Source organism: Mesocricetus auratus, unplaced genomic scaffold (genome assembly GCF_017639785.1).
Source record: "Mesocricetus auratus isolate SY011 unplaced genomic scaffold, BCM_Maur_2.0 Super-Scaffold_100029, whole genome shotgun sequence".
NCBI lineage: Eukaryota > Metazoa > Chordata > Mammalia > Rodentia > Cricetidae > Mesocricetus > Mesocricetus auratus.
In genome coordinates, this window is record NW_024429210.1 from 554,603 (window position 1) to 580,502 (window position 25,900).

The 25,900-nt window shown below is 40.6% G+C and overlaps 1 long non-coding RNA gene across 1 annotated transcript in view; it reads left to right on the forward strand.

Annotated features, from left to right (window-relative positions):
• Window positions 1-24,812, forward strand: part of LOC110340928 — a 31,136-nt gene extending 6,324 nt beyond the window's left edge. Inside the window, exons 2-3 of the long non-coding RNA XR_002382767.1 lie at window positions 10,448-10,562; window positions 24,423-24,812. This is a non-coding gene — a long non-coding RNA (uncharacterized LOC110340928). The remainder of the gene's footprint in view (window positions 1-10,447; window positions 10,563-24,422) is intronic.
• The last annotated feature ends 1,088 nt before the right edge of the window (window positions 24,813-25,900 follow it).

Sequence of the window (25,900 nt, forward strand, 5' to 3'; positions counted from 1 at the left end):
TCTGCAGGAGCCCAGGCGGAACTTGGCTCACTCTTGCTACTTGCTGATTGTAAGTGGTTAGGGCCTGTAGTGTGTGTGCACAGGCTGCTTTCTAGGGCAGGGACTCCAAACTCACTGGGGAAACTCATGTCAGTTCAAAACTGACAAATGTGCTCTCACTTTATACCCTTATCATGGATAAAACACCTCCGAATATGATACATTTGATAAAGCATATATAAAATGACTTTTAAAGACATGAACTAAGGTTGCAATGAGTGATGCTTTAAGCACTTTTTAAAAATTACATGCAAATGACACTTTCCTTTCACTGAGATAAATATTTTTGGTAATATTTTTGATGTGGGCAGATAATTTAATATTTCAGTTACAGGAGATTATCATACTTTTATACTATAATACAGGTGACCAGTTCTTATCTATAGTGTGTTCATTTTGATGATTTCTTGCTGTTTGTTAATTTTTGTATCATTAGTATACTTTTTATTCCACTTCTTTCCCCCAAGGAAATGTTTTGGATTACCTGGCATTTTGGGAAGACTAATTTAGTTAAAAATGAATTGTCTGGATTGTAAGCCCACCCCCAAGACCGTGTGCCTATGAGATGCAGTATGTGGCAAGTGCCCGGTGTCTCTGTCACTGCTTACTGAGTGACCCTTTCTCTAGGATCCTCTTCTGCCTGCATTATCACTGAGGCCCTAGACTCCTGACTTGCAGGCAGGTTGCAGAGGTCAGTGGCAACTTACACAGCAGGTAAAGCTGATTATAAAAGACTTTCTTTTCATGCCAGTGCCTTTTTTAGGTCCAATATTTTAATACTTTCTTTTTAAACCCTGAGGGGTCATTTTGTGCTCTTTGAAGACCATCAACTTTACAACTGCTTCTTGTGATATATTCTGGGCTTGACATCTTTTAAGATAATCCATCTTTGTCTCCAGTTCCCTTTGAGTGGTCTCCGTGCGGATAGTTCTTAGACATGGGTGTTCTCAAGAAAACATGGGCAACAGTTTTCTTTAAGCCAGCTATCTTCTTCTGTAGACCATATCCTATCCTCAGGAGCACACAGATAAAATTTAATTGTATGCAAGTGATCATTTTGTTCTCAGCTTATAGGTTTGAATTTATCTTAGAAAATGGATGTGTGTTTAAGGTTATGCCTGATGCTTTTTGGAGTGCTTATCATGTCTTCAAACCTGCTGAGGCCTTACTTGAAGCTGAGAGGTCTTTTAAGGATGGCCAGTGAGATACAGGTGATAGAACAGGAATCTTAATATGGTCCTTTTTAATAAAAAAGTCTCTGTCATCTTGTGTCAGGATTCATGGATTGGAAACACTTACCCCAGGGTCTGTCATGGAAGTAAGAGTCTCTGTGAGACAAGACTTTCAGATCAGAAATTGTTCCAAGGAAATCTGCCTATCCATCTACCCATTCACCCCTCAACATCATCTGTTTGCCCACCCACCCATCCATTCTCACACCCAACCAACATCTATCCATCCATCCATCCATCCATTCACCCATCCACCCATTCATCTATTCACGCACCCAACATCCATCCATCCATATATCCATATGCCCACCCACAAATCCACCTACCCATCTATTCATCCATCCATCCATCCATCCATCCATCCATCATAAGAAATTGTACTATTGTTATGACCAAGGCATTGGGGTAGACACTGAGGATATCACAAGGGGAAGACACATGAGAAGCTGTGGCAAAGAAGTTGAGAACGAGGGAGTAAAGTTTCTACTTGGATAGGGAGTTCTAAAGCTACAGGAAAAGCTGTACCATGAGGGAGATGGGGTTGGGGGGTCAGAGTTTAGAAGAGCAGGTTACTCAGTTGGAGTGCATTATTTAGGGTACAGTTTGTGGATAGCTTAGTTTTACCTTAATGTCTCCCTATTTACATGGTGCACAAGCAGCTCAGAGCAACTGAATGCTGGGTCTCGGCCTATTCCTTAGACTCTGAAATCCATTTCCTGTCCCTTTCAATGCTTCTCTGGAGCATTGGTCTGTTCCTTAGACTCTAGGGTGTCTTCCCTGTCCCTTACAATACCTCTCTTGAACTGGAACTGTATGAAGCTATATCTGAATTATTGTCCCATGGAATTGATTTGTATTTTATTAAAGATGGGGTGTAATTGTGTCACCCATGACTGATTAAAATGAGATGCTTGTAGGAGGCCATAATTTTCTCTTATAACAGCAGCTGTTTCTTAAAGATCGAATCAATTTACATATTTTTACATATACTCCTTGCTAAAAATCTAAACCAATTCAGCTTGAGACCTACCTCACATAGCATCTAGTTGGTGCTCTCGTTAATATTTTATTCTTTCCTCTTCCTCAGATGTTCAGGAGGCTCACAAAATCAGTCATCTAGATAACTAAACCCAAGTTTCTGATAATAATTGATGAACCTTGTCACATAACAGGAAAGTCTCTTGTTATGATATACTTCATAAATATTGATCAGTTTCTGTCTCATTTACCACTGTATCCTCTCAGCCTAGAATAGAACCTGTTATATAAGAGATGCTCAATAAACTTTTATTGAACAAATAAGCAATGTTTCCATTTTAAAGATGGAGAATAATATATTACATTTTGTACTGTCCTTTGAGATTAGGTTATACCACAGACTTTATTCTGTAAATTAAATATACTGTTTTTCTTTTCTCTTTACTTAAAGTTTTTTTGAGATGGGATGTCTCTATGTAACCCCAACTGTCTTAGTACTCACTGTATAAAGCAGAGTGTCCTCAAACTCACAGAGATCCACCTGCTTCTGGCTACTGGGTGCTGGGAATAAAGGGGTGTTGCTACCATTCCTGAGTCTGTTTTTCATTTTAAGTTGAATAAGAGTGTGTGCTTTTGTGTCTAAATTGGTTTTAGTCATGGGAGATAGGTCCCTGAACATAGATACACTGGGCTGGGAACAGCTGAGAAATGTGCCCACACTCTCAGATTCAGTTGGACAAATCCCTTTTATGTGTTTTGTAAGTACTTAATTATTTTCTTTTAAGCACTGGTGAACAATATGCCAACCTTATTGTGTTGGTACTTTTTTCATTCATTTCTTTTACAAATCCATGTGTGCTTTTAGGGAAATACAAGTCATAAGTTTTTGATTCATTCACACTGAGCTCACCATGATGTGGTTTGGAAGAGTCTTTGATATCCAAGAAGCCTTTTGACTACTGTGTCTTTGTTTCTGTGCTGCACCAGCCTCTCTCCTGTCTTAGCAACAGGAAGTTGCACTGGGCAAGGATCGATACATAACATCATGCACCAACATACATAGAACTCCAGTGTTTGAGCAGGCTTTAAACATCAAAAAAATGTTGCCTCAATTCAGTGCCTTTCTTCTCACCAACTGGTGCCCAGAAATCCAGAGAAGACAAAGCGGCGATGTGCTGGCACTGTCTTGGGAAGCACTGGCTCATTGTTTGGAGAGTTCCTGGAAACTATCTTTTAAGGAAGTGAGCGAATGTGGTTTCTAAGAGCTGTTAGCTACAGACTGGACAACCAAACAGCGGTTTTTCTTTCTGAAATTAAATGTTACTATTGTTTCAAGTGAAGGCAAATGGTAACTATATATGGACTTGAACATTTACAAGATTTAATGTTTGAAGCGACTCAGGCACTATATGCTCTCCCTTCACTAGCTGGGCAGAATTTTTAGTCTACAAAATGAGCATGCCTATGTACACATGAATTTCATGGTTCCTGTATGTCCAGATGAAATCTGTTTTTAACTGTATTAGCATATAGCTAATACAGAAGTTACAGTCTTCAGTATTTTTGAACTGTTTTCTCCTCTGTTTTCTCAAACCAAACCAAAATAAAGCAACAAATATGAGACACCAAATACATCTCCAAATGAAGTGTTCTAAACCTCAAGTTCCAATTCTACAGCACACAAAGCTAATGGAAGTCTCACATGCCTCACTTGGTCCCATGTAACGTGCACTTAGGCCTCTGAGTAATCTTTAGACCTTGATAAACATGCATTTACCCCTTTTCTGTAACAAATTAGTCTGAATGCTGAGCTGGCAAACAGATGCCATGGGTTGCATGAGAAAAATAACTCAAGAAATGAGAAACTGTTATTGGTTCCTTAAATCCTGGAGGTCAGGACTTTGAGAAGACGGGAAACAAAGTCTTTTGGCTTTGGGGTGTTGCCAGGAGCCCTCATCAGTCTCAGCTGTGGATAAAGGCCTCGTCTAACCCTGGGGCTTTTCTGTTCTCCTATGTGAGTGATCATTGGCAGATTAAAAAACAAAACAAAGCAAAAAACACTGGCATACATCAAAAGGTGACATCAATTGTCTTAGAACTGTCTACCTTACGTAGAGTTTTGAGGATATTTTTTTCTTCATTGCCTGTAGGTAACTGGTTTTCCCTGGCCTACTTTCTATTAGTGATTGGGGGTCAGTCAGCATTTCAGATCCAGACTTGAGAGGGCCCACAGGAAGATGAAAGGAGGCCATGTTCTAACCTGCTTCTGCAACAGGGAGTGAATGTGCTTTTAATTAAGAGCTGTCTTTGAATGGACACTCAAGGTATGGGATGGCTGTATCTCACTCAAAGCTCACACACCATGGGCTCAAGACACTCCAACTTTCCAAGTTAGGAAGATTTTCTCCAGCAGTGCCCATATGTGATGTATGCTATTGCCTTAGAAACTTGTACAAAGCTGCCTTGCTCTCGGGTAAGGTACTTCACTGGAGATTAATATTTCGTTTTAAAGCTGAAGATGGGTCAAGCATCTTACCTATGCAGTGTTGTAGACACCGTCAAGGTGGGTTTCTCATGAGCACTCAAGAAAGATACTTTCCCACCTGTTCCCCCTGCTATTGCTAGGTGAAAGCAAAATACTGCTAGTCCTTTGGCATATAGTTAAAGGCTCAGTCATCCAGTCAAATTCATTGACATAATTTTTAGAAATTTGGAGGAGTCGTCGATTTTATTTGCCTTCCATGTACCCCTTCTATCTTGGTTCTCAACAGCTTGGATTGAAATATAGTGAATGTGTCCCTATTGCTGTGACCCCTCTAGAAACACAGTGCTGGATACTTGGGAGGCTCAGTAGTTAAACACATTTATTACAGGATCTGTGAGGAAAAGATGGAGGATCATTAACTTTTTATTACAAATTAAGAACTTACATTCTCACAAATCATGAGTGTTTTCATAAGTGGAATTTCCAACTAGAAAGTAGATTCCTCATCAGTCTCTTTCCTTCTCATTCCCTACCCTGCCCTGTAGGAACAAGTCTCCACAGCTTAGAAATGGAGAAGCCTCCTTCTAAGGCACAGTGGATGGTGTTCAGTCTTCTCCTGTATGGAGCAGCAGTGATTCATGCCTTCCTCCGCTGTCACACTGTCAGCATCTGCTAATCATAGCCCGTGATCACAGGATCTGTGCACATAAACAGTTTCCAGGAGGTACAGACCAGCCCAGGGACCACTCACGAATAAACAGCAGTTACTCTGTAATTCATTACACCCTCTTTCCCATCCTTCAACATGTGCTTCTAACACTAGCTTCCTTCACAGTGTCCGAACACATTAATAAAGTAACTCCTCTCACTGTCTTTGGTTCTTAACATTAAAAAAAATCTGTCTTTTCTAACAGAGCTCAGTAGATTTGTTTCTTGAAGGAGGAGGATACAATGACGGTGTTGTAAGTCATGCTCTTGTTTCTTGTTAGTACACTTTGGAGCACCTGGGAGTGAGGCCATTTAATGCCATTGTGAAGCCAACTCTGTACATTGATATTTATGTTTGTGTATCTCTTTGGTACGGGGTAATTTATGTCTGTTAACTGCTACCTCCTGTTAAATGAGTGCTTATTTTAGACTAGCTCTGTAACTTCTAGTAACTCTAATGTAGTTTCTATACTCAGTCAAAGTATGTTCACTGAACATGTACTATGCTACCATTGCAAAGGGCTTTGGAGACTCAGCAGTAGATGTCAATGACTTGTGTTCCTGTGAGAGTCTTGAGTCAAAAATCAACATTTATAATTTGAAACCAGTATTTGTAGTTTTTTTCATGGGTTATTTCTATAGAGGATGGGAGATTTTAAGTTTTTCTTAATAATCTATTCCTCATATGTCTGAGTTATCTATCATCAGTGATTACAAAACAAGGAAGTGGTATCTGTTGACAGTTCTATTACAAGTGAAACTTTACAGGTGATGCTTAGCTTCTGGCTTGTGTTTCCAAACTAAGTCAAAGTTATTATCTATTAATTCTTAATACAAATTTGTTCTCCCTGACATTTTTTCATAGGGATTAGTAGTGTTATTTATTTTTTGTAAGTGAAGACACGGCCTAGCAATTTCTTTAATGTGCCTGAAGAAGTTCATTTAGTTGCTAGGTAGGGTTGGGGTTTGATCCAATGATATAATTTCCTTATCCTTTCTCTGCTAGTTAATGAAGATAGCAGTCATGCATAATGACAGTGAACATGTGTTAGCTGAGGATCATTTGTGGACATTGAAGTTGTTTTTAACTATGTTTTCTGCATTCATGCTCATAAACTAACCTCTGACATGATATGTAAGAGGAGCACCACAGGAAAAAAAACCTTAAAAATGATTAAAACACACCATAGAATGTGCTTTTCCTTCACTTTCTAGAAATTCCAGTTTTAACTGTCTTATCTGTGTTAACTATACACTTGTCATGAACAGGTGATTCCCAAGAACATATGAAAATATAGAATGTGTTGATATACAAGCAATCAGCAAAATGCAGTTGCAAGTAAGAAAGTAGTAAATAGCAAAATGGCCAAAGTTAGAATTCTTTAATTGCCCTAGCGAAGTGTGTCTTACAGTTTGCCAGTGGATGTTTACGTTGGGACAGGTCCTTCGTGGCCTAAGATATGTGGAAGATGTGCTAGAGAAAAGCAGAGAGAACAGATACAATATGCTACAAGGGATGCACTCGTTATATCTTATTTGCTTCATAGAGTTAATGGCCATTCAAAGTCATGATAAGTTAATGGGCTTAAAACAGAGTCAACTGAAAATGCAAAATCAAAGTGTTTACGAATCGCCATGTGATCAAAGTTGGAGACAGCAGATGGTGCTTGAGGGGAAACTTGACTGCATAACAGAGGTTGAGATCATGGGACTTCATGTTATTTTTCTATTTTCCAAAAGTTCAGTGATGTTATTTATGTTGCCTTTATTCAAATTATCAATAAAAATATATCTAATTGAGTTGTCCTCCACAGCTGTGTTGAAGCTTGATGGTGAGTTTGGGAGTGAGTGGGAGGGAAGGAGTGGGAGGACTTAGAGCCAGCAAACAGACCGTGCCACAGCAAGCCCTCCATGAAGCCACCCAGCAGAAGGGGCGGTCGCTGAGGGGAAAGCATTGTGTTAAAGTCTTTTAGAAATACTGTTTAGCAGAAATCCTAACCATAGTTCACCTTTGCTCATCTGAAATAGAGAATGTTTGTCTTGCTTTCCTGTTGTGGTGCCAGCAAATTGAGGGAGTGCATATTTAAACACACAGTGCACTGATATCTTAGTCACTATTGGCCACTAGTGTTTTACTTCAAAGTTTTATTAGTTGTACCATTTTTTGAGGTGCCGTGGATTGAACTCAGGGCTTTGTAAATGCTGGCCTATTTGAATCTTGGTTTCCTTAGATTAACAACACTAACCATGGTTTCGGTCCTGCCTACTTTACAGGATTATTGTTAGAATGAAATGAAATAATGCATGTAAATGAGTTTTGTTGCCTTAAGTATTATAGAAATGAAAGCGGCTATTTTTGACTTCACACCTGTTTCCCAAGATATTGTGGATTTCCCAGTGCTGCTGAGGACGAACTTCACAAAATGGTGCCTGCTTCAAACCTCTGGGTGTGCCCTCTTCTTTTTCTGTGCCAGAGAAAGACAATTTCTGAAAAGTTTTTTTCTTCTGTTTCCCGCTGGAGCAGGTGAAGGCTTGTTTATCAATGAAGTGATTTATTGAAGTAAATGTATTACCAGCCATGCAAAGCATTTTCAGTCAAGATAATCTGTCCCCATATGAAGAACCCATCAGAGGACGAGGTTGATTGTATAGGCTGGTGAAGGAACCTTGTAGAACTGTTGTCAACTTCTAGAAGTAAAAGCAGCACCTGCCCGTGCCCTTGAAAAACTGTGAGCCATAGAGAAGGCATGCCTATCTCTGGGATCCAAGACATGACAAGACACCACTGAATCAGAAGTCTAACATAGTCAATAGGAAAAGAAAATCAGTTTTAAATAAATACCCTTCAAATGAATCTCTTCCTGCCAATTTCTCTCCTTGCAAAAACCTGATCTAGAACAGAAACCTCTCAAAAGTCTATGACTCTATGTGTGGCGGGATGGGACTAGAGTGTGGGAAGGGTTGGAAGTGGCCTCTCAAGGCTTTGTCTTTGTGCTGTTTGTTATCAAGTTCAAGTGTCATGCCATGAGTTACGCCTACAGGAAAAATACATGAGAAGGCCAGTGCTTAGCAGGTCTTAGAGAAAATAGCAACTGGGAAACAACGATTTGGATTCATTGCTTTTGCAGGGTGACTTGGAATCTTTTAGTTATTGTTTAAACTGAGAGGAAATGGAGGCAAGACCCTTGTCATTTCCTGTAAAAGTGAGAACTACATCCATGGATGTTTTTATTAGCAAAAGAGGACAGCGTGACATCACATCTCTCAGCACCTGCTGAAGTGGACCTCCCCCTTTCAAGAGCCACCATCATCAAGTAGGACACCTATTTCACTTAGGAAGCTCTTCGACACTCCAGTTTGCCAACACAACTAAATAAGAACAAAACTGTTTGATGATCAGTGTGGGGTGAGAGGAAGGGAGAGGAAGCTTGGAGAAAGAGAGGGGGAGAAGAGGAGAGGAGAGGAGGACATGAGGAGCAGGAAGGTTGAGCCAAGGAGCAACTATAGGTTTGCGAAGAGATCTGGCACTAGGGAAATTTTCAGAGATCTACAAGGATTACACCAACTGGCAAACTAACCAATAGTGGAGAGACTACCTTAAATGCCCTACCCCAATAATGAGACTGATGACTACCTTATTATGCCATCCTAGAGCCTTCATCCAGTGACTGATGGAAGCAGAGGCAGACACCCACAGCTGAACACTGAATTGAACTCCTGGAACTCAGTTGCAGAGAGGGAGGAGTGATGAGCAAAGGAGTCAAGACCTGTCTGGTGAAACCCTCAGAGGCAGTTGACCTGAACAAGGGGGAGCCATTGGACCACAGACTGGTGACTGAGAGGCCAGCATGGGACTGATCCAGACTCCTGAATGTGGGTGTCAGTGAGGAGGCTTCGGCAATCTATGGGGCCTTGGATAGTAGACCAGTATTTATCCTTGGCATACAAAGGGACTTTGGGAGCCCATTCCACATGGAGGGATGCTCTCTCAGCCTGGAGACATGGGGGAGAGCCTAGGCCCTGCCCGGGATAATATGACAGATTTTGAAGATTTCCCATGGAGGGCCTCACCCTCCCTGCGGAGGGAGAATGGGGTTGGGGTTTCGGGGAGCTGGGAGGCAGGAGAGGAGGGAAGGGTGAGAGACCTGGGATTGACATGTCAAGCAAGCTTGTTTCTAATTTAAATAAAATAAAAAAAAGAAAAAGAAAGGCAAAAGTAGACTAGGCAGAAGTATGAACTAAAAATCTGAATGAGACGTGTGATAATCAGCATATCAAAAAGAGCAAGGAGTTTTCATTTAAAAGTAAAATCACAAAGTTTCAAAATCATGCTTGAAGTGAATGGCAGAAACTTGCAACCTGAAGAGCTCTGGATGAACTATTGGGTCACAGCAGGTACTCTTCTGTCCTCCCATGTTTTAACTTATAAAGTACACATTTTTTAAAAAATAGAGAAATAAAAAAAATCAGACATAGCCACAGAGAACAATGACAACAAAAAACAATTAAAACTGAGAGTTTGGGCATGAGAGGAGCAGAAGGAAAAAGAACTAAACTCCAAGTTTTCTTTTTCATGTAAAAATTTATTTTGAGAATTTCATACATGAGGATTTACCTCATTTCCACCTCTCCCCATTCTAACTCTTCCCAAGTCCTCCCAACTCCCCTTGAATTCATGACCTCTTACAATTACTGTGACATATATGTATACACACACAGCTCACCTGCTCCATTTAGTATTGCTCATATGTACATGTGTTTAGAGCTGACCCATTTTGATTGGATAACCTATCGGGGGCTCCTCTTTAAGGAAAACTGATTCTCCATCTCTCATCAGTCACTGACTGGCTGTAGTTTTCATGTAGGAGAGAGGCCTTGTGAAAATGGCTCCCTCTGTGTTGACATGTCAATTGCTATGGTCATTATGCAGGTCTTGTTCAGGTAACCATGTTGTTGAGATTTCATGAGTGTGGCATTGCTTATTCCACATCTCTGTTTTTTGCAGGTTTTCTTGCCTCCACTTTCCTGAGTGTAGTGGTTGTGTTGTAGATGTACCAATTGGCCCCCTAAAGTCACTTGTTCTCGGCGTCTACTTCAAAAGGAAACGTCTCCGATGAGGGGTGAGTGCTCTACTTAACTGTGGGTATAAGGATAAGTATTTAGAATATAGTTAGAAACTATATTGATTTAGGAAAATTGTAGTAGTCAGTTCTTCTTTACGGTCTATAATTGTTCCAGCCACAGTGTTTACAGCCAAGCATGAATTACTTCTCACTGAGAGGGCTTTACATTCAATTAGACAACTGTTGGTTGCCCCCAGGATATGCGTGCCAATACTGCACCACTGGGGCTTGCTGAGCCAGTCATTGCTGTGGCTTGCAGGCTTTTTTGTTAGCAGGGAGGATTGGTGGCTTTTCCCTCTTGGCACTCTGCATCGCACCTTTCAATACTATGAGAGGAGGCTTCCAGATACGTTCCAGTTAATTCCTCTAAGTACTATGTCTGAAGTACATGGGGTCCTCAGTGTTTTACCTTCAACTTCTGGGAGGGTGGGCAAAGGTATTAGCTTTTATTGTTTGGGGAGTCTCTCAGGAATCCCACGATAAACAACAGGAAGGGAGATTTCATTTGCTTGCCACCATGGTTATTTTTTGGATAATCTATGGGTCTTTCCTGGGGTAGACCTGGTACAGCATTATAGCTCCATGTGATGTAATCCACTGAAAAAATATACATGTGTATCTGCATAAAACATATATGTATTTTAAATAATCTTATAAATGTTGTTTCCGTACATGTTTTTCAAACAACCTTAGTGCTATTTAAGTCTCGTTCCTCCGTCTCCTTCTCCCATTCCCAGTTAAGTTCCCCAGCCCTGTTTTCCCCTTTCTTCTTCATAGCACCAATGTCCCATTCCCTCCCCCATCTCATTCCACCTCCCTGGCTTCTTTACTCCAGGCTAAATACTCAAATCTTAAGCTTCAAAGTGGGGATCATAAGCAAGAGAACGCACAGCACTTACCCGTCTTGGTCTGAGTTCCCTTACTCAGTCTAAGATTAGCCGTCCATTTCCTCTCATTTTTCTTTCCAGCAGAATTAGGATTCCATTGTGTGGATTACCACAGTTTCATTATCCATCCTTCAGCTGAGGGCCATCTAGGCTGCTTCTATTTCCTGGCACCAGAAATACAGCACCTGTGGCCATCGCTGAGCAGGTGTTGGTGGAACAGGAATTCTGTATTTTAAGGAGCGATCATACTCAACTAGGTCTCTTTTTGTGACAAAATCAGGATTTATTGGAACAAAATTCTTTAAAGCAAAATGTGCAAGTTCTTCCTTCAGAGAGAGCTGTGTGAGCTCAAGCGCCAGCCCCAACTCTCTCCTGTGTGCAGAGGTCACAGAGTCAGCCTTCATTTTCTTACTTCTAAATTCAAGGTCTCTGAAGATGAAGTTTTTACATTTTCTGTGAAATTTTCAGAAATCAGTGTGTTTGTTAGATGTTATTCGGTTGATTCATGCATGCTGTAGACATTATATTCAAATATTTGAGGGCTCCAGCATGGTGGTATCCATAAGCTTTTTGTCAATTGACTATGAAAAAGATCTTTACATAATCATCCTATGATACTTACTATTTGCTGATTGATAAAAGGTTGTAGATCAGGGCTTTGTCTTAGTAGAACACATAATATTAATGATAGATTAATGTTAGAAATAAAAATTTTATTTATGTTCATTGTGTGTGATAAAATGGCTGTTTTATAATTTATGATACGAGGCCGAGGAGACCTGGGGAGGTTAAATGGTGAGAGGTAGGCCATGGCTGTCGACCACTTCAAGTTTATTGAGTCAGTTTCTGCTGTTAAGTATCTTAAGAGTACAAGACAGCTCCCTGTAGCCCGTTGGAAGCATTCGCACCATGTGCAGAGTAGAACGCTTGCTCTCTGAGAACTCAACTTTGGGTTCACATAATTTCCCAGGAAAACTCCCTTAGAAATTTTCTGCATCAAGTAATCTAAAGTGAGTTTTTCCTCTTTAAAGAAAACCCTGTAGAAAGAAGGAAGAGTTCATGACAAAGGCAGCCGACTGAGATCTGTGACTCAGTGCGTTCCATAAATTATAGATCTGAGGTAGTTTTGAGTGAGCACTGGCATTTCTAATAGCGTGCCATGGCACCTAAGGGCATAAAATAGCTACAGAGGCAATTAGCTTCAGAAAACAGGATTATTAAGTGCATGAACCCTTAAGTTATGTGTAAGCTCAGAAGTGTGCTTTTAAAGGGGAATTGCCAAAGGGCCCATGGTACATTGGGAAACCCTTCCCCCGGTTGCTGGTGAAAGTGCATGGTCTATGAGGGAGAGCAGACCTTGCCTGCCTCTTTCCTTCCCTGACATAGGCTTGAGAGGAAGGTGGAGACAGTGTGGAACTGTTGGCTGTAAGTCCTTCTAAGATGGAAGAGCCCACCTAACAGACCTGAATTATCCTTTTCTTTTGGTATTTTTCCTTAAATTTCTAAAACTCTGAGAAACTCTCACTTGAGTGGGTGCTTTTTTTTTCCTTTTTGGCTTTCTGAGACAGGGTATAGCTCTGGCTGTCCCAGAACTTGTTTTGTAGATCAGGCTGGCCTCAGATTCACAGAGATCTGCCTTCCTCTGCCTCCTGTGCTGGAACTAAAAGCATGTGCCACCATGCCTGACACATGGATGCTTTTTAAAATGAACACATTGGCGTGCGTGCATGCATTAGGCAAGTTTTCTACCCTGGAGCTACCTCCCTAGACCCAAATAAATGGCATTGACAGTGAAGACAATTCTGTGAGAGGCTGAACACTGGCTTGGCTGAGACCTTGGTTCCTACACAAACAGGGTTGTTACAGTACAGACACACAAGTTCCCACAGGCAGACAATCATACACATTCTCTCCTCACTCTGTTCTTCTCCCTTAAAGTATCCTCTTGACCACAGTAAATATGGGTATTAGAATACCCTGTTAGCCCTTAGTCAGTTCTGTGGGTGTGTTTTCAGAGAAGTATGTCAGTTTCACTCTCTCTCCAGAAGTGTCCAGTTTCCTGTGAATTTCTTTTGCTCATCCTATTGTCACGAATGTGTGAGTAGTTCTATACTCAGTTCCCTGAGATGCAGTGATGACGTGACAATTAGGATTGGTAGATTGTGTTTCTGCCTGAACTTTCTCCTTTAGGTGCTTTTTCTGCAGATGAGAAAATACGGTAATGGTGGCTTCATTCTTGAATTGGCAGTCACTGTAATTTATGGAACAGAGCTGTGTGCTTCATTAGAAAAAGGAACCGAGAACCTTCTAGGAAAAATACATTAGGGTTCCATTGAACTCCTACATGATTTCAGTTTGCGTTTTTGTTGTTGTTGTTTCCTTACGTTTCCCATAACAGTTTCCTTTGGAAATGCTAGCTTCTGTGGGACTTCAGTTTGTCTCACAGCAAGCATCCAAACTCGCTCACAAGTTGTGCTTTTTATTTGTCACTTGCTATATGGACTCTGCACAGAAAAGGGGCACACTTGGATTGTTTTATGGATAATTAGCAAATTATGAGTGACTTTCTTTTCAGTTCAAAGTAAATTTTATGTACATAGAATTTTCAAAGAATAAAAAAGTCAAGTACTTTATACTTAGCTGTGTACCTAGATATCTATGTTAATGACTATCATGGCAAGATAAGCCCACTGTTGTAATAGTGGAATGCTATGGAAGAGGCTCATTCCACAAGATAGAACTAATGCTTGGTACCATCAACTGGACCAAGACACATGTATTCTTAAGTCACAGGGACAACCTAGGACTACCAATTTGTTAAATAAACATAATAACAGACAACCCAGAGTTCTAATCATTGGACCCCTAGTCTATGGCATCTTTCAACCCTCATTAGAGGGCTTCCTTTTGCAGAAGGATATGATTAATACCGGACCATGCCTGGTCAACAGGAAGATAAGAAAAGACTGAACAGTTCAGTTGTAAATGGGGTATCTACATGACACTCCTCCCCCTCAAGGCTCGGGGATCACCATGCAGGAGGGGACAGAAAGATTGTAAGAGGCAGAGGGCATCTGCAGTGAGACAGTACTTTCTGGGCATGACAGCGATGTCATAGCAGCTGTGACTACATACTTAATGTTGATGACTGCTGGTGGAGCAAGCGCCAGTTTCTTCAGGGATGTGATCCCAGAGAAGATACACATCTCCAGTAGATATCCCAAGCCACATCTATACAGACAGCAGTGAGTGGACTCGGCCATCTTAACAACAAAACGCATGATGTTGGGAGGGAGAAACAGTGGGAAAATAGGGGAGGAACTGGAGAGATGGGATTGGGGTGGATTTGATCAGAAACACATTATATGCACCCATGGAGTTATCAAACAGTAAAAAGGAGCAAAATAAAAAGCAATGGCTAAACATTATGCCAGCTTCTAATCTTTACATAACCAAATGATGTGCTCTTTCCACAAGCTTCACTTCCACAAAATACCCTGTATGTAACAACTTTGGCCAAGCTTTGCACTCAGTGAAAGCTTTGCTTCTGTAGTCTGAGCCCTCTCTCTTTCTCTTCCCTCCTCTTTGACTTTTTGTTTTGACTTTGACTAATGGCAGGGATTGGTATGTGGTCACATTTCTCCTTGGGCAGTGATGCTTTGTTGAATGTTGTGCTTGCTAAAAGGTCACTGGTGTCTCAGTCTCCTCATCTGTGAACTGAGAGGGTTAGTAACTAACTCACTGGATGTCTGTGATGATCACGGGCAGCTGATGTCTCTGTAGTGCCTAGTACAGTCCATGGGAGATGGGATTTATGGGTTCATGCGTGAGGACCAACCATGCCCACTACTCCCCATTCTTGCCAAAGAATCATTCTGAATAAAATTAAAATGAAGTTTCAGTTTGTCAGAATTTGTAGCAGCTTCAGCCTGGTAACTTGGGGTAAATATCTTGACACCAAAGATTTCGGCTGTCTATTTTATTGTTGGTAAAGTGTAACCATGACCCTGCGGAAAGTGTACAGCTCTCAAGTGCACAGCACGATGAGGTTTTCTATGTACACTCTTCTCCTTTGCATTGCTTCTCAGTCCGTAGCTACTGTGGAGTTCGTCTTTCACTTGCATTGGTGAGGAACATGAAGGATATGGTATATGTAGGCTCTGGCCCTGGCAGCTGGGCTCTCCCCTGCAGTGCTTCCTCACTTCTGTTGTGGTGACCAACTGTGTGGATCCTCCAGTGGGAAGTAGGTTTTTATGCTAGGCGATATTTGACAAATGGCAAGGGAAGCTTTGAGACCAGTTGCTCAGAGCTAAGATGCTTACAATGCTGTCAGAAAGTCTAAAGTGTGTTGGGACCCTGGGAACGAATCTCAGGAAGCAGAAACTTCTGTCATCCACTATATAAACATGAATGAATTTGGTCAAATACTATTTGTTTGATTACATTTTAATGACTTCATTAACCCTTAGAAGAAATGGAAATCTCTACAATTGGAAATAAGGGTTGAAAGGGTAAATTTTCTTCTGAAGAAAAATTTGGGGATTTTTTTCTAGCTACAACACATTCCTTGCCAAGACAGGGTCTCTCTGTGTAACAGCCCTTGCTGTCCTGGAACTTGCTTTGCACACCAGGTTGACCTTGAACTCACAGAGATCCACCTGTCTCTGTCTCCCCAGTGCTGGATTAAAGGCATACACCACCCCTGCCCAGATCTTCCTGAGTTCTTTATGAGCAGAAATTTGGACATTCTGTTCTTAAAATGTTGTCTTCCATTAGCTTTTACAACACCCTTTTCTTTTGTTTCTACCTGCTTCTTTTTGGCTTTCTTTAAGAGGAAAACTGGTGTTATGTGTGAGCACTAACGAATTCCCTACAGCAGAGACTAAGGAATCAGCCTTGACCACTTTGCATCTCTAAACTCCATATCACAAAATCTGTTTCTTTCCACCTTTGCCGTTCTGATTACGTTTACGTCGTGACTGAACAACCACAGTAGTGGCTCTCTACTGACTAAAGTCTAGCACACAATAGCTATAGTGATCTGTTCCAATGATGAATGAATCACTGGGGGTGCACCCTGCTCCCCCCTACTTCCTCTATGTCACACTCATCCAGATCTGTGCTCCAGCCCAGCAGTCTGCTTCCAGCTCTTCAGAACGGCACTCTACTGCTACGGTGCTTTTGTATATAATTTCTTTAATTGGACAAGGCTTTCATCCAGTTTTTAGAAATGTTATTCTGCAGCTACATTTGCTCAAACACCAGTTCTCCAATAAAGTGCCCTGAACTCTCCCACCACTTAAATTTCTCAATGATATATACACATAGCAACCTTTTCTTGCAAAGTGCTTGATTCGCATCTTCATGATAAATGTTTGTTGGTGATTTTTTAGCTGAAAATTTATATCCTTTATCAGACTATAACACCATAGTATTGGTTAAATGTTCACTAGAATAGATACACAGGATCCATTTTGACACTGAGTTGTAATACTAGGATCCTGATAAACATGAAGCAAGATACAGTGAGCATCCCAAAGAGAGTATGATTGAGGTCAGATATTAGGATCGCTAGAACTGCTTTTAGTTCTATTTTGCCAAATTTGCTCAACATCTCCAGATTTAAATTCCCCTTACCCATAAAAATGAAGTTAGTCTAGATCAGTTGTTTTCTGCCTGAGGTCGCAACCTCACAGGGATCGCATATCAGATATCCAGCATCTCAGATATTTACATTATGATTCACAGCAGTAGCAAAAATATAGTTATGAAGTAGCAATGAAATGATTTTATGGTTGGGGTCACCACAACATGAGGAGCTGCATTAAAGGGTCACAGTGTTAGGAAGGTTGAGAACCATTGGTTTAGATCAAGGGTTAACAGTTTTTTTTCCTCTATAAGGCTAGAGACAGTAAATATTTTAGGACTTGTGGGTCATTCTGCTTCTGAGGCATCTTCTGAACCAGCCCTAGATACTGTTTAAATGAATGTATGTGGCCTTGTACTAATAAAGTTTTATGCATAAAGCCAGGAGGTAGTCACACCCAGTACTAGGTCATAGGTAATCAGTGTTTTATTTATTTTTCCTTTTTTAAAATTTAAATTACAAACAAGCTTCTTTTATATGTCAATCCCAGATCCCTTTCCTTTCTCTCCTCCCCTGCCCCCCAGGGAGGGTGAGGCCTTGCATGGAGGATCTTCAAAGTGGGTAATATCATTTGGAGCAGGGCCTATACCCTCCCCTGTGTGTCTAGGCTGAGAGAGTATCCCTCTGTGTTGACTGGGTACCCAAAGTCCATTCATGTACTAAGGATAAATACGGATCCACTACCAGAGACCCCATAAATTAACCAGACTTCCAAACTGACATCCTCGTTCAGAGAGTCTGGAACAGTCTCATGCTGGTTTCCCAGCTATCAATCTGGGGTCCATGAGCAACCCCTTGTTTAGGTCAGTTGTTTTTGTGGGTTTCTCCAACCAGGTCTTGACCCCTTTGCTCATCACTCCTCCCTCTCTGCAAGTGGATTCCAGAGTTCAGCTTAGTGTTTAGCTGTGGGTGTCTGATTCTGCTTCCAACAACTACTGAATGAAGACTCTAGGATGGCATATAAGGTAGTCATCAATCTCATTATTGGGGAAGGGCATTTAAGGTAGCCTCTCAGCTATTGCTTAGATTGTTAGTTGAGGTCATCCTTATAGATCTCTGGACATTTCTCTAGTGCTAGATTTCTCTTTAAACCTATAATGGCTCCCTCTGTTATGGTATCTCTTTTCTTGCTCTCCTCTATTCTTCTGTCCTCCTCTCCCCTCCTCTGCTCCCCTTCTCTTGCTTCTAACTCCCTTTCCTCTCCCTCATGCTCCCAATTAGTTCAGGAGACCCTGTTCCTTTCTCCTTCTCTGGGGGACCATGTATGTCTCTCTTAGGGTCCTCCTTGTTTCCTAGCTTCTCTGGTGGTGGGAATTGTAGGCTGGTAATCCTTTGCTCTATGTCTAAAATCCGTATATGAATGAGTACATACCATTTTTGTCCTTTTGAGACTGGGTTACCTTACTCAGGATGGTTTCTTCTAGTTCCATCTATTTGCCTGTGAATTTCAATATTCCATGTGTTTTATTTATTTTTTATTGTTAGGTTTTTGTTTGTTTGTTTTTGTTTATGTTTTTTGTTTTTTTTTTGTGATTGAAATACTAGCCAAGACCTCTCACATGAACTTCTTGTTTTTGATCACATACTCCTAGAAGTAATAATGCCAGTTATTTTTGTACAATGATTTATTGGATATATACTAATTTATAAATGTATATCAACAAGGTTCTGCTCTATTATATGTACTACAAAACATGGCCATAAAAATAAGTTTAAAAGGAACATAACAAAATAAATGAAAGCAGATGATCTGTTTTTCCCTGCACATCCTCTTGGCTCTTGTAAATTCCTATGGGACTTTGGAGGCCACTCATCTTGATCGTTTTGAGGGTTCGCTGGTGGTAATGTTATGTGTGTGGTACACCACTTAGGATGTATCGCTGCCAGGTGATTTTTGGCTGAATCATCTATAGAGTTAGCTCTGGACCATCTGTATTAATAGGAAAAAGAAGTGCAGACAACTGAAAATGAAAGAAGCAGAGTAGAGGCTGGGAAGCCATCTGGGCTGAGCATCTGGCTGGGCTGTGGATGCAGTGGGCAGGGCAGCAGGGGAAGGCTAGCTGTGGCTAACAGAGTAGTTTGTACTCTTTATGTTTCACAAGAGATCCCTGTGTCCAGGAAAGTCTCACTGATGGAACCAGTTGAACTTGGAAGTTAAGATTTTAAACATTTTATTCCTTCAGTGCTTTTCATTTTAGCAAAACAAAAACCCAACAACTTCTCAATTATTATGCGTAAAATGGCCAAAATTATTCATCTCCATATGTAAGTGACTATTTACATGACTTTGGTCCTAAACCCATGAGCATTCCTGGAACAGGAGAAACCATACCTATTTTATAGTTTCTTTCCCAGTCTCCACTGCTTTAACTTGATGCCTTCTTTAGGTGCATGTGACTTAAAGAAAAAAATTAAACTCACTGATCCAGCAGGGTATCCCTGTCATCAACACGTAGCAATCATGTTTAGGAGGAATAGATAAGGAATTTGTTATTTTCCATGTGACCTTTTATAAATTCACTTATGAACTGTCCTTCAAGGAAATAGCAGTAGGGAGATATTACACACATGCCAAATTCACTAGCAGTCCTTCAAAGTTACCTATCAAATGGGAGCAGTTTCTTGAAACTAGAGATTGCAAGTCCTAGATTTAATGTGTGGTGAAGGGATTTGGCTTCAGAATACCTAGTTCTCCAAATGGTTCTAGTACTTGGTCTTTGTTCCCATGGTGTCGACGAGGATGTTAAATGTTGGAAGTAAGATGGGTTACTGAGGATATGAGAGGGTATTTAAGCATTCTGAGTAGGATGGTGTCTGAGCCCACTGTGGGCACTGATGTACGATGGTCAGGACAGATGTGTTTGGGATGCTGCCCACCTCCCTGCTGAGTGCCTAGTCTGTCTTACACAGTCACACCTAGTATCCTGCTTCTGATGCCATTTCTTCATTTGCCCTCTCTTGATTTTGGGATGTACTTCTGGGTATTTCCCTCTCAAAGTTATCAGGATGGAAGTCCCCAAGGGTCTGTTCCCTTTCTCTAAGTTAGTGTTTCCATGGAAAGAAGTACAAATGTTTTGTCTGTGCGTAGATGGCAGGAGAGTTGTCTTTTTCTCTTTCCATGCCTCACCTTTCACCTGAGCATGGTAAACATTTTCTACCATCAAAGTCTTTGACACAAAAAGTCTGTCCACATTTCCTGATTTATCTGTTTGTCCTCTTGGTTCTGTCTTTTGTGATTTAATGTCATCAGTAAATAGCCAGCTATGCAACTGAAGAGAAGTTTTAAAACTGTCCCCCCTCACTTTTATATCTTCCCAACACTTATTTCTTTGTTTTTTTTTCTTCCATGTATCTTGTGGCTACTTTTTCTCTTAGGATAAATTAGAGTATTTTTCTCTTCTGGCTTATATATTCTATCACTCAGTGAAAGTATATACCAGAAATATTCAGAGTTTGAACTTTATTGAAAAAGTAGTGGTTCTGAATAAATGTCAAAGGGGGACACATAGTTGGAATCTGTCCTTACACTCCCTTGGAAAAAACTAAAGCATTGTAGCATTTTCCAACCTGTTCATTCCTTCTCGTTTCTTTTCTTTAGTGTCTAGGCTAAAATTTCCTCTTGATCTCATATTTGAATATAGATTCATGCTATAGGAAAATAACAGCTGACAAAATTGTTTCCAAGCAAGCATAAGTTCCGGTTTTCTGGAATTTTCCAAATGTAAAAGTTATGGGGGAAGCACTGCCATGCAGCCCGAAAATCATTGATCTCTTCAGAGACTGTGGTTTCATGTGTTGAGGGCTGGTAAAAGGTTCACCAGATATGACCTGATGCTAAAGGTCAGGGTTTATCATCCCCCTCAGCCAATCAGAAGGGATTTGCTGGGGTGGGAGGAGAAGGAAGATCTTCCAGGAAGAGTTCAATTCAGAGCTGACAACAATCTTCAGGACAGAAAGTAAATAGGAGTTTTAGGTTGGTTTTTGAATACAAAACTGGTAAAAGCCCCAAACAGTAAAGAAGAATCTCCCATGGATGGGTTCTAGGGAAAGCCATCACGTTATCTACCTCCATCCAGAAGAAGACAAAGGACCCAATGAGAGTAAAGAGCATCGTCACCTCCTCTTCTTCAAACGCTCCATTGAACACCTGAACTGGTTGACGGAGTTTCTTCCATAGGTTTGAGAGTCATTGTTCCCATTGTCAGGGCATGACCTTAAACCCACAAGTAACGAATTGTCTGCTCCTGAATGGGAAGCCTTCCTGTCCGTAAAAGTTGTCACAAATCTAATCACAGGTGATATATGGGAACACATTCCTTTTAAATGCGCCTTTCATTTTAATTGAGTGTTTGCACCTTTGGGTAGAAAAGAATGCCACTTTGTAGCCCTTCTCTCAGGCTACTCTCTGTGGCTAAAAGAAAACTTTAGAATAGATTCTTCAAGTCTTTAAGTAGATTGACAAGGGCAGTCACCTTTCTGTGCATAGGTGAATTTTTGTACTGTTTACTCAAGGTCTTTATGTGTAACAACATCTTTCAAATGGTTGCAACTTGAACATTTAATTCTTTTTTAGAAGTCAAATATAGAAACTTGACTAAAATACTGTATATCCCAAATTTTAATTGACAAGTTCAGTGCAATGACACCGAGTGCTGAATTCGGTTTTCACAGATGTTCTGTATGTACCAACCATTCACCTTGTGCATTACTAAGAGGAAAGCCATGTGCAGACCTCAAGTTGCCCTGGGTCAGAAATGGGGTGATGAGACTTGTGCATCTTTATATACAGCAGGGAGTTGGAACCATGATCTTATCTTTGCAGGCCAACTTTCTAGAGTCAAAAATAACTTGTATATGTTTATTGCTGCCCTTTGAAGAAAACATGTGACAAAGAATAATTAAAAATAAAGATGGGCATCTATGAGGCTAACCTGATGCTGGCTTCAATTAAAGCTTTAAAAATTCACTGCAAATTTTTTTCTCCAAGAAAGAATTCTTATTTAATGTGGAAAACCGGGGGTGTGACTGAATGATCAAGGCCCTCACTCATCTTTTTCCCATCCCAGCATCTGCATTGATCTGACAGGATTGCTTCCTGTTTGGGAGGACTCTGCTCTGTAATGCCAGGTGAACTCTTGAGGGAGAGGTTCCCCATATTTCTCATACTGTTCAACAGCTGAAGAATTCCATGTCCTTCCAAGTTCATTCAAATGTTCCATGCTCTACCATCTTTAGGAAGACCCTTTCATGATCCTAGTCTGTAATTACTGATCCAGTCATCCTCATTTGTTAAAAGCCTTTTCTACCTCTTCTATTTAGCACAGAGCCCCTGAACATCAGGGCCAAGGCTTTTCATCTTTTATTTTCACTCCCACCTATACATCAGCAGAGAGAACAGTACTATATAATTAGTACTTAGTTATAACTTCTATTTGTAAAACACCTTACATGTTACAAGGTGCCCCCCAGATTTCTTTCTACTAAATTATCTGACTGGAATTGAAATTAATTCAAATAACTGAATTGAGAAATCCTGTTAGGGGATAGAAGCCAAGGTAGAAGGTAAGAAAGAAAGTTAGACTAAGTTATTCAAAAATTAATGTTATTAAAGCACATAGACCAAGATAATGGCTACACAGACTTGGATGGCTACCCACAGGCCTCTAAGGGGATACAGGCTCAGATGGCTAGTCACAACTCTCTATGGGGACACAGGCTTCCTTGGATGTCTTGTTCTTACTCCAAGACAATGCGCTCTCATGCCACATAAAGTTGCTCCTACATTATGCTCACTGGATGACTGCTCTACAGCTGAAGACTTGCAGATGAAGAGAAGCTTTTTCTTGTGTGCATCTGCATGTGTGTGAATGTGTTCTTGTGTGCATGCATGCGTGTGTATGTGTGTGTGATAAGAAAGATGCTACCATATGCTCTAACCATCTTATTACCATGTATATATGCAAAAAAATGAAGCCATCTTATAAAAAAGACAGCTGCATGCCTGTGTTTACTGAGATGCTTTTCACAATAACCAAACACCAAATAAGCCTAGACTGGATAGAGAAAATAGGGTTTATATGTTATATACAGCAGAGCATTCTTTAGCCATAATACAAAGGAAACTCTGTCATTTACAGCAAAAGTGACTGAACTGGATCACATCATAAGTAAGATAAGCCAGACACACAAAAACAAAAAAAAATAGCATGTTCTCTGTTGGATGTAGAGAAAGGTCACCTAAATGTAGAATATTGATAAAAAGAGACTGGGAAAGATGATGGGCAGATATAAGAAGGGCAAGGACAGAAGAAGGGGTGGTTGGATATGGTCCAAACATGTTCTATACTTGTGTATATGGCAATATCACATTGAATCCCATTGGTATATATAATAAATGTGTTAAATTTTGGAAAAAAAGACACCAGGAGGAAGAACTGCCATCATGGGCAAACCCAAAGCTTTGTTGTGGTTCTCTTTCTATTGAGAATGGGTTTTAAGTAAAACCACACAAAATGAGAGACGTACAGCACGGCTATGCAGGGGAGGCAGCAGAACGGAAATGGGACGGCTGTGCCCAGAGGCCCCTGAAGTCCAACAAAACTGGGAAGCCTTTAACCAGAGGAGGAGGAGGAGGAGGAGGAGGAGGAGGAGGAGGAGGAGGAGAAATAAGGGGAAGAGGAAGAAGAAATGAGAGATTGAAAAGAACTTTGTGAATTATTTATTTATTTTTACTGTTTATGTGCATTGGTGTCTTGCCTGTGTGTATCTCTGTGTAAGGGTATCTGGTCACCTGCAACTGGAGTTACAGACATTTTTGAGCTGCCCTGTGGGTGTTGAGAATTGAACTCAAGTGCTCTTCACTGCTGAGCCCTCTCTTTAGCTCTGGAAAGAACTTTTTTAACAAAGAAAACCAAAGGGAGGAAAGCGATATTTTAGTTCTATAGAGATGGTTCTCAAAAAAGCAAGATTATATATAATCTTTAAGAGGTTTTCAAAATCAACTCTAGATTATATCGTGAGCCCCTGAATTCAAGGATAAATTTTTCTATTACTGTATATATTCTCTCTATTGTTATGGCTTGAATCTGAAGGGTCTCCCAGATCTCATGCATTGAAGGCTTGTTGATGTTCAAGCCAGAAATGATCTGAGGTGGGACTTTCAGAAATGAAATCATGAGATCCCTGGCCTAGTCAACAACTTGATGGACTACTGGAAGGTGATGGAAAGTTAGGAGTGGGGCCTCGTTGAAGGGAGTAATTCTAGGGGTTATGCTCTTAACTACTTCATCTTAACCACGATGTCTCTCTCTATTCTCCCTTAAGATGGTGTGAGCGCCTCGCTCTGCTGTAGCCTCCCTACCATGATCTTTTGCCTTGCCATAGACTCACAGCAGAACCGAGTGACCATGGACTGAAAACTCTGGAGCTATAAACCAAAATAAATTCTTTATTTAGGTTGGTTTTAGGTTGGTATTCTCAAGTGATTTGTTACAGCAATGGAAAGTGGACAAACACAGGTATTAAAACTGGAAAAGGACTGTTCATCTGCTCTAGGCTTCTTCAGTTGAAGAGAATTTACTATTTGTCTGGCTTAGCACACAGATGAAAGACTGCAGGGTGGAGTTCCCAGGAGAAAACACTTCTCTTTGATATGACTGTTCTTGTCTGAAATAACCTCACTGAAGTACCTGTCTCATTCCCTCTCACCCAATGCTACTCTTTTGTACATGATTTACCTTATTATACATTTTAGGCATTTAAAATAAAAAGCGCTGATTATATCTATTTAATGTCTCTATCTTTCTACCTTTCTATTCTGTCACTTGGATGGGGGGGTACTATGATTTATTTTTTAATAGTTGTAATGAGACTGATGAACTTTTAATGTCCTAGCCAGTTTCTCCATGTGGCTGGCTGTTTATAAGCTAGCATAGTAGGCACTCTCTTTCTCTCCCATTTAAAAAATAAAGATCGATCCTGGGACATGTAATGGTCAGGACAATTTTAGTACTCTCAAATTGAAATGAAAGTCAGTGGAACTGATAGAATAGGATCTTGAAGACTCGGATGCTTTCTTTCTTTGTTGAATTGTGGGAGAGGCCCTGGACTAGGCTGGGAGATGCATGGGGTACATTTCAGAGTCACTAAGCAGTAGCAAATGAGAAATTGAGGTAACCAGTCCATAGTTGTGCCCAAAGAACACCTGTAGTGGGTGAAGTTTGAACTTAGGACCACACAGTTAAATATTTACTCTGAGGAACATGTGTAACTGGAGGTCTAAAGATGAAAAAGAGTCTACCTAGTCTACCTTAGGCCTCTATTCTAGCCAGTATAGTGATTCTCTCTCTCTCTCTCTCTCTCTCTCTCTCTCTCTCTCTCTCTCTCTCTCTCTCTCTCTCTCCTTTTTTCCTTCTACCACTGACCCCAACTATCCTTTAATTCCTTATAAAGTTGCTCATTTTCTCATTATGTGACAAAATGCCCTAGTGAAATACCTTGAGAGGAAGAATTACTTACTTTCACTCACAACATCAGAGATGTTAGCTCATCATGGAGAGATAACATGTGGAACAGACCAGTTTTCATCATGACAACCGGGAAACAGAAGAGACATTCTTGGCTTTCTTCTTGTTTTTCCTTTTCTTCTATCCAGGCCTCCAGACTGTTAGATGGCATCACTAAGATTTGGAGTTTCCCCCCTGAATTAATCCTGCCTTGAAACACCCTCTACAGGGTTGTACGTTAATCTCTTAGGTTCTTTTCAATGCAATCAAACTGAAATAAAGACTAACCAACCTAAA